Here is a 9,328-nt window from a genome sequence, read left to right on the forward strand (position 1 = left end):
GGCAGAGGGGGCTTTTCTTCATTCATGAAAGGCTGTGGAGGCCACACCTTCCAGTGTCGCTAGGTTACAGACTCCGTGAGTGTTATCCAAGCAATGGTAGCTGAGTTCCAGGCTCTGGGGAGCAGTGACTGGGGAAGTGGGAGCCGTGTTCCCTTCCACTGCGTCTTCCCACCGACAGAAAGGCAGGTGGGCAATGAGGCACAAGGACCCCAACAGGAAGAATCAACTGGGCGCTGGCGGTATGATAAAGTGCCAGGTGGGAAAGAGAGGTTTCAGCCCTTGAAGGCTCTGAAACAATAAACTCATCGGGGACTTCCCTGGTGGCGCAGTGGTTAAGAATCCGCCTGCCAACGCAGGGGACACGGGTGCGAGCCCTGGTCCGGGAAGATCCCACATGCCACGGAGCAACTGAGCCCATGCGCCACAGCTACTGAGCCTGTGCTCTAGAGATCTCGAGCCACAACTCCAGAACCCACGTGCCACAACTCCTGAAGCCCACGTGCCTAGAGCCCGTGCTACGCAACGAGAAGCCACCGCAATGAGAAGCCCGCGCACCGCAACGAAGAGTAGCCCCCGCTCGCTGCAACTAGAGAAAACCCGTGCACAGCAACAAAGACCCAATGCAGCTAAAAATAAATAAATAAATAAATAAAAATTTAAAGATAAATAAATAAATAAACTCATCAGCCACTGTTGACGGAGCATCTCCTCTGTGCCAGGGTTGAGCTGGGGGCCTTGAGACCCAGAGCCTGCTTGCCAGGAGACATCAAGCCAATTCACAAAAGATAGCCCACAGTCCTGGGCCATACATGGGTGGTATGCCAAAAAAGGGCTTTCAAACCGGAAGTGCTCGTCGGGACAGTCAGACAAAGTCACCGTGGGCTGGAGCGATCAGGGAAGGAGGAGAGGGGAGAGCACGGCAGGTGGAGGAGACAGGTGTGGGCTAACACTTAAAGGCAGGACTATGGGAGGCATGGGGAGAGAAGCCAGCCCTGAAGAATTGGGTGATAAGGGCTCCTGGTCCCTAGGTTGCACTGAGGTTAGGAGCCTGGCTTTAAACTCACCTCTGCCTCATCCGAGGAAGGAGAAAGGCCTCTGTTTGTCCTTTAGCCATGCTTTTGGGCTCACCTCCTCCAGGAAGCCACCCAAGATCTCTCCCTCCTCAGAACCCAGCATATTTGTTGCTTCTAAGACTTTAATTTCTTGTGGTCCCAGATTTAGACCAATTCAGCACATAGTGAGTTTTCATGATCAGTCCCTGACGTAAAGAGTAGAATTCCTGGGGCTTCCCTGGTGGCGCAGTGGTTGCGCGTCCGCCTGCCGATGCAGGGGAACCGGGTTTGCGCCCCGGTTTGGGAGGATCCCACATGCCGCGGAGCGGCTGGGCCCGTGAGCCATGGCCGCTGAGCCTGCGCGTCCGGAGCCTGTGCTCCGCAACGGGAGAGGCCACAACAGTGTGAGGCCCGCATACCACAAAAAAAAAAAAAAAAAAGAGTAGAATTCCTGTCTACCAGGGACAGTCATATAAACTGAGAACTACACTAGCAATGCCGTTTCCTCACACAGAGTAGTATAAGGGCTCAGAAGAGGAAGAGCAGATATCCAGATAGGACAATTAGAAAAGGCTCCATAGAGGCGGTGACGTTCAAGGACAGGCTGAATGTGCTTTGTCACTGTTCATCAGCTTACATCTGGTCCCCACTCTAAATTTTGTCCACTACGTCATGTACCTCTCCATTCCCTATCATGCCTAGCACAAAACAAGGTATCAGTAAGTTCTTAATAAATTTATTATCTCGTTCATTCATTCAACATCTCCTTGCTTACTGGTGGAGCTTCTAGAATGCTTCTTCAGGACTTCCCTGGTGGTCCAGTGGTTAAGACTCCGCGCTTCCACTTCAGGGGGCACGGGTTCGATCCCTGGTCGGGGACCTAACATCCCGCATGCCACGCGGCACAGCCAAATAAATAAATAAGTAACTAAATAAAAATAGAAATCTTCTTCACCCTCCAAAACATGGGAGTCCACATCCAGCCTGCTCCCAGGTATGAGAGGGTGGCACGTCTAGGGAGGATGGGGTGCTCCCTGGGCGGTCTTGTGGCTGCCGCCTTTTCTCTGTAGGTCAGAGTATGGTCAGGGAGTCCAACTGAGAATCTTAGAACCAGGACCTCAGAGATGTTCTGTATCTTCCTTCTACAGCCAGGGACTAGAGATAGTAAGTGGGTGTGCAAAGTCCCAAAGGTGGTTTGATGAGATCAAAGGAAATCATACGTTACCAACTGTGCTTTGATATAACTTGACAGTGGAGAATCCTAACAAATACTACCTCAGACGGGCGGCTTCCTGGAGGAGGTGAGCCTTATCAGCAGTGATAAGTCATATTGATAGTATCCACTCTCAGTGTGATGGACTGAAAATGGCACTTTACTTCTGTGCTCTTCCTCCCCAGTCTAATCATGAGAAAAACATCAGACAAATCCCAGTTGAGGAACCTTCGACACCATACCTGACCAGTCTTCCTCCAGCAGCTAAGGTCATCCAAGACAAGGAAAGTCTGAGAAACTGTCACAGCCAAGCATGGGCTATGGAGACATGACAAAGATAATGTGGGATCCTGGATGAGAACAGAAAAAGGACTTTAAGGAAATCTGTATAAAGTTGGGACTTTAGTTAATAATAATAATAACAATGTATCAACATTCGTTCATTACTTTTAACAAATGTACCATACTAATGTGAGGTGTTAGTAATAGTGGAAACTAGATCCTGGTGTATGGGAACCCTCTGTACTATCTTCGCTTTTTTCTGTAAATCTAAAACTGTTCTAGGGAATTCCCTGGCGGTCCAGTGGTTAGGACTCTGTGCCTTCACTGCTGAGGACACGGGTTCTATCCCTGGTCAGGGAACTAAGATCACGCAAGCCTCATGGGGCGGCCAAAACCAAAACCAAAACCAAAACAAAAAACTGTTCTAAAAGAAAATTTTAATGAAAAAAAATGTTGCTTTGCAATTGTAAAAGCACGCTGCCCATCCTAGTTCTAACTAGTGTTAATAATAGACTCTCAGTCCAGTGCTTGCCCTGTCCTACCACATGGTTGTTGGAGACGTTAATGTCTCTTTAAGCTCCTCTTGCTTGTGACAGTTTCTCAGACTTTCCTTGTCTTGGATGACCTCGGTGGTCTTAAGAAGGACTGGTTGGGTATTTTGTAGAATGTCTCACAATCAGAATTTGATTGATGTCTTTTTTCTCAACTTGATTGCAAGTTCCTTAGAACCACAGCAGGGCCACCTCTTTCCCCTGGGCAGGTTAGAGAGAGAGGCACCTGCACTCCCCTCCATTATGAAGCCTGTGTGCAGCGCAGGTGAGAAGCCAGGGCAGGCAGGTAAAGCCATACCACGGGGGATCACCTGGGCCATTCAGAAACCAGCCCTAGCATCCTTGCTCTAGAACCACTGGGCCTGATGTATCTCTCAGCTTCGCCTCACGTGGGAGGTTCAGCCTCCATCAAGGATAGGTCCAAGAGAGAGTCTTGGCTTGGGACTGGATATTGCAGAGGATTAGCTCTGCTGGTGTCTCTCAGAGGGACAAGCTTCTTCTCCACAGCCAGCTTCAGTGTGTCCACTGGGATGGTAGGACTGAGGATACTGGGGCCTATGAGTGGTTGCCCTGACAACCCATCCTTCCAGGTGTGGGGGAGAGAGGGAGGTGCCTGTGTGAGTTCCAAAACGGACAGGATGCTAGCTGAGCTGCCCCTAAGGGTGTTGTCATCTTTACCTCCCCCGGGTCCCTTCATTATACAGTTTCTTAGCCTCAGTCCTCAGTTCCAGCCACTCCTCCTAGGATGCAGCCCTGATGAGGGGGAGGCAGCCACCGGGCACTGAACTGTGTGGGTTTGACCGAGCTGGCAGGCAAACTCAGTGAGCTAAATCCAGTGGACCATTCGAGATGTCTAGACAGGAAGCCAGGCTGGGAGAAAAGCAATTCCACTCCCTCAGGGTAGAGTCCAGAGGCTGCCACTGCTTCAGAAGCCCAGAGGATACGTCCCCAGGGGCCTGAGTGCCAGCTCAGGGCACATCCTTATGAAAGTAAAAGGTGTGCCTTGCCCTGGAGCAAGTGCAGCAGGGGGGTGCCAAGTGGAGCAGATGTCCCTCAGGGGGTGGTGCTCGGGTAACTGTGGCCCACCCTGACCTTGAGGTTAAGGTGGGGCAGGTGGACCTGGCATCAGGGTTCCAGGCTCTCATCCCAGAGCCAGCAAGGGGCATGCTCTGAACATCACTTGACATCCAAGCGGGGGGCGGGGCGAGGACATGGGGGAGTGGAGAGCCAGCCAGGATCCAGCACTGGGACCTTGAACAAGTTAGCCCATCTCTCAGTTTCCCCGTTTGTAAAATGGGGCTAATCATATACCTGCCATGCCTGCCTCATGGGTCATTAGGAGGAGCAGATGACATGCTATAGGGAAAAGACTTGTGTCAAGTGCTTGGCAGGCATGACTATCACAAATGATGTTTATACTGTAAGCTTCAAGGCTGTTGAGATATTCAGTTCCATTGAACTGGCAGACTTGGGTTCTTTGGCTGGCAATCGCTGACTTGCTTAGATTTTTACAGGTCATTTAGTCCAACACACCCATCTCGTCCTTGACAAAAGCTAGATGTGGTCCTGTGACCTTCCAAGGTCCCAAACAAGTTAGTATCTGAGCCGGGCCTGCAGCCCAGGGCTCCCGATTCCCACTCAGGGCTGGAGCCTTGTGCCACCCTGCCTCTCTGCCAGGGCCGAGTCCTCTGGCGCATCCACATCCCAGCTCCACCACCAAGATTTGGTCCTCACCGCTTTCATTTGCATTTTAGCGCACACCCACTCTCAACAGCTTATCCTAGAACCGAACACCCCTGCCAGATTCTGGGATCTTTAAGGAAATACAAAAGGGTGAAAGACACAACAGAAAGAAGATAAGCAAGTGTTCCTTTGGAGCTCGGCCAGTGTGGATCGGCAGGTTGCCTGAAACTCCCGCCCTCAATCTGTTCACCAAACTGTTTCTCTTCCCATTCAAGCTGCTCCTGAAAGCCTCTCTGGGAAGTCTTCCCAGATCAACTAGGTACTGGCAGCTTCCATGGGCTGGCCCTGTCTGAACCTAGCACTTCCCTGGTTGTCACTCACCCCCCGTCCACCTCACAGGCACTTGGCCTTGCCCTCCGTGCCCAGCTGCTGGGCCAAGCTCTCGCCTCCTCTCCTGGCTTCTGTGCAAGAGCGCTTCCCCGGTCTCTGCCTTAATCCCAGCCGTGCGCCTGACATACGTTTGATGTCGATACGTTATGGTCTCTTGATGTATTCACGTCCTGCTTTTATTTGGTCAGGAGCCTGCCCTCTCCTTATTTCTTCACATCTGTGCCGTTGGTCTGAGACACTTAGAACTCAGGGGGTCTCATTATCAAGAATGGAGAATTGCTCTCCTCTGCTCTTTGGTTGAGTCAATCAGGAGGTGACAGGACTCCATTCCCCGTGCTGTAAACAGGTCCCAATTCCATGTCTCATCAGCCTCAGCTACAAAGCTGAATTCCTGCTATGCAGTTTCTTTACTGTTGTGTGATGATTCTGTCTTTGATTTAAAATCCAAACTACAGGACAGACAGACAAGTCCATCTTTTTCTTCCCCAGACTTTCTCCTTACTCTGACCTTTTACTATCGGTTGATAGTGTTGTTTAAAAGGAAACTGCAGACGTGCTACCAGTGTATAAAAAGGAGGGGGAGGGAAGGTATTGTAGAATACAAACATACACGCATGCACACACACGTGTGCATGTATGTTTTGCTGTCAAATATAACATCTCTGAACAATGTAAGTATCAATTATCTCTGTAAGTATACATGATTTCTGAATGATGCACAACCATCTGAAAATATCAGTTGCCATCAAAGAAAGATTCTCATTACATACTTTTCCCTACCTTTTGAACTTGAAAAAAAATTTTTTAATTAATTAATTTATTTTTATATTTGGCTGCATTGGGTCTTCATTGCTGCACGCGGGTTTTTTCTAGTTGCGGCGAGCGGGAGCTACTCTTCGTTGCGGTGCACGGGCTTCTCATTGCGGCGGCTTCTCTTGTTGCGGAGCATGGGCTCTAGGCGCGTGGGCTTCAGTAGTTGTGGCTCACGGCCTCAGTAGCTGTGGCTAGCGGGCTCTAGAGCGCAGGCTCAGTAGATGTGGCGCATGGGCTTAGTTGCTCTGCGGCATGTGGGATCTTCCCGGACCAGGGCTCGAACCCGTGTCCCCTGCATTGGCAGGCGGATTCTTAACCACTGTGCCACCAGGGAAGCCCGAAAATTTTTAATAATGAATTATTTCATATATACAAAAACATATGAGATGAATGTATATATTGAGACAGGATAATAAACAATTCTGCCCTGTGGATCCACCACCCATTGTAAGAAATGGAGCATTACAACAGGGCTGAGACTTCCTGCATCACGTCCCTGGTTCCACAGAGGTCACTGCTATCCTGTTATCCTCAATCTCACCTGCCTTTAGAGTTTTATCATAAACGTATATATCCCTGAGTAATATAGTCTTTCACTTGACTTGTTTGGAACTTTACAAAGATGGTGTCAAACTGTATGTATTTTTCTATGACAAGCTAATTTCTCTCACCATAGTTCTAAGATTCATCCATGTTGATGCTTGATTCATGTGTGTTCATTGTTAATTAATGTTCCATTGAGTGAATATACCCACTTTATTCATCCATTTTCCTAGTGTTAGACATTGGATTATTTCCCATTTTTGCTGCGATGGGCTTTCTATGCGTATCTTTTGGGGCACACATGCAATAGGGATCTAGGGTTTCATCCTGGCAGTGGTGCTGCTGGGCCAGTGGGTAGATATACCTTCAACTCGCTGACTATTTGCCAAATGGTTTCCAAGATAGTTGTACCATTCACATTCCCACCCACAGCATGAAGGGTATTTGTTCCTCTGCCTTCTCACCAACATTTGATACTAACAGACTTTACATCTAGTGGGTGTAAAATGGTGTGATAATATGAGCTTAATTTACATTTCTCTGGTTAGTGGTGACATTGAGAGCATCTTCTTACATTTATTTCCATTCAAGTTTCCTCTTCCATGACTTTCTGAATTTTGAACCATGTGAACATATTACCTATTCAAAAACAGAAATGTATTAAAATGGGCTTGTAATATCTCATTTCTCATATGCAAAGGGCTCCACCACTCCCCCCGCAAAGCATATAAATACTATCTCTGAAAAGTGTCACCATAAATAAAACTGCTAACAATACATTGGTGAGTGTTATGGGCTAAATTGGATGCCCGCCCCCACCTCTGCCGAATTCATATATTGAAGTGCTAACTCCTAATACCTCAGAATGTAACAGTATTTGGAGATAAGGTCTTTAAAGAGGTAATTAGGTTAAAATGAAGTCTATACCATGGGCCTTAATCCAATATGACTGATGTCCTTACAAGTAAAGGAAATTAGGACACAAACAACACAGACCAAGGAAGACCACGTGAGGACACAGTTGGAAGACGGCAGTCTGCAAGCCAAGGAGAGAGGCCTCGGGAAAACAAAACCTGCCAGCAGCTTGATCTTGGACTTCCAGCCTCCAGAACTGTGAGAAAATAGTACATTTCTGTTGTTGAATCCAGACGGTCTGTGGTACCTTGTCCTGGCAGCCCAAGCAGACTGATACAGCGAGCACCTTACAGTTTACACAGTGCTTTCACATACTCATTCATCTACTCACTTGTCATCAAATATTAATGGAGCACAGCCTGGGTCAAAGGGTACATTTCATTGTTAAATCCTCCCTTCAAGTCAGGAATAGCGATCCCTGAATTTAAAATGAGGGAACTGAGGCTCACCGTATTTGGGTGAGTGCAGAGGGGGAAAACCAGACTGGCAAAGGAATGGAAGGCAGCTTGTCAGGGGCCAGAGAAAACTCAGGCAAATGCGATCATCAACTTTAAATACAAGATGGCTGTCACATGGGAGAGGGAGTCTATTTTTCTTTATGGCCCTAAGGGATAGAAGTATGATGAATAGGAAGAAACATCAGGAAGACAAATTTCACCTAAACAGAAAGAAAAACACTGTCACAGTCAGAATTGTCTAAAGATTCAGCAAGATGTTTTAAATGTAGTGGGTTGCTCCTATAGAAGCTGGACAACCCACTTATGAGGGATGGTGCGTGTGTGTGTGTGTGTGTGTGTGTGTGTGTGTGTGTGTGGAGAATAAGGGTCAAGCTTCAGGTATGTGGTTGGAGGACATGACCTTGAAGGTCCCTCTCCATCCAGAGAGTCACTGATGTCTCTGAGACCAGGTGGTGGACCGAGAACAGAGCCTGTTTTCTGGATTCTGATTCTCTCTACTTCCCACCAAGCCAAGCTTCCTCTAAACAGATTAGTGTCTGGACAAATGCGTTCTAATGATGACAGCGTTCACTGAGCAGCCTGTGGACAGGACACAGCAACGGGGAGTACACAGCTTTTGAAATGAGAGAATTATTTACTCGCTTCCCCCTTCTCAGAAGTCTTGATTACAGCCAGGTAGGTATAGCAGGAAGCAGAAGGGAACAAGCAATTTTGAGAACCTACTTAAGAGCTAGGGTTTTCATACACCTTGATCACTATTTCATCTTTACATTAGCTCCAGCTGTAATATCATTCTTTATCTCCACTTTACAGATGTGGAAGCTGAGTCTCCAAAGAGGCTAGGCAACTGTCCAAGCTCACAAAGCTAAATCACAGCAATGACCTTGACCAAATTCCCTATACCTCAGTCTTGGAGCCAAAGCCTGCCTGGTTCCAAAATCCATCACATCTTGTTACCTAATGGATATCGGAATGTAAAAAATGTGGGTCTTCTTTCTCTAAATCCAGACTAGTGTCCTTGAGTACTAAACCCAGGATAAACACGTTGTCTTGAAAAGGACTTACACACCAGAAGGAGGGGGCGGGGACTTCCTTCCTATTCTCTGATTGGACAATTGACACCTTCTCAGTCTCAGGTAAAGGACCTGCTCCTCCGTAACCCAGTTCTCTCCTAACATATTTAACATTCTCTCTGCAGCGAGCGTTCTGTCCTCCTTCCCTCTCTGAACGCTTTTATTCCAGGAGGTGGTAAGGCCCACATCTAGCGCAGTCTCTCCGCAGAGAAGGGCTGGACCACTGGCCATGGAGCAAAGGCCTGAATGGGCCCCATTTCAAGCTGAATGATTTTTACTTTTTTTTTTTTTTTTTTTTTTAACCCCAAGGCAAAATGCAACTTCTGTTTTCATCTGAGCCCCACCCTCCTTGGTT

The sequence above is a fragment of the Physeter macrocephalus genome, chromosome 20, assembly GCF_002837175.3.
Source record: "Physeter macrocephalus isolate SW-GA chromosome 20, ASM283717v5, whole genome shotgun sequence".
Lineage (NCBI taxonomy): Eukaryota > Metazoa > Chordata > Mammalia > Artiodactyla > Physeteridae > Physeter > Physeter macrocephalus.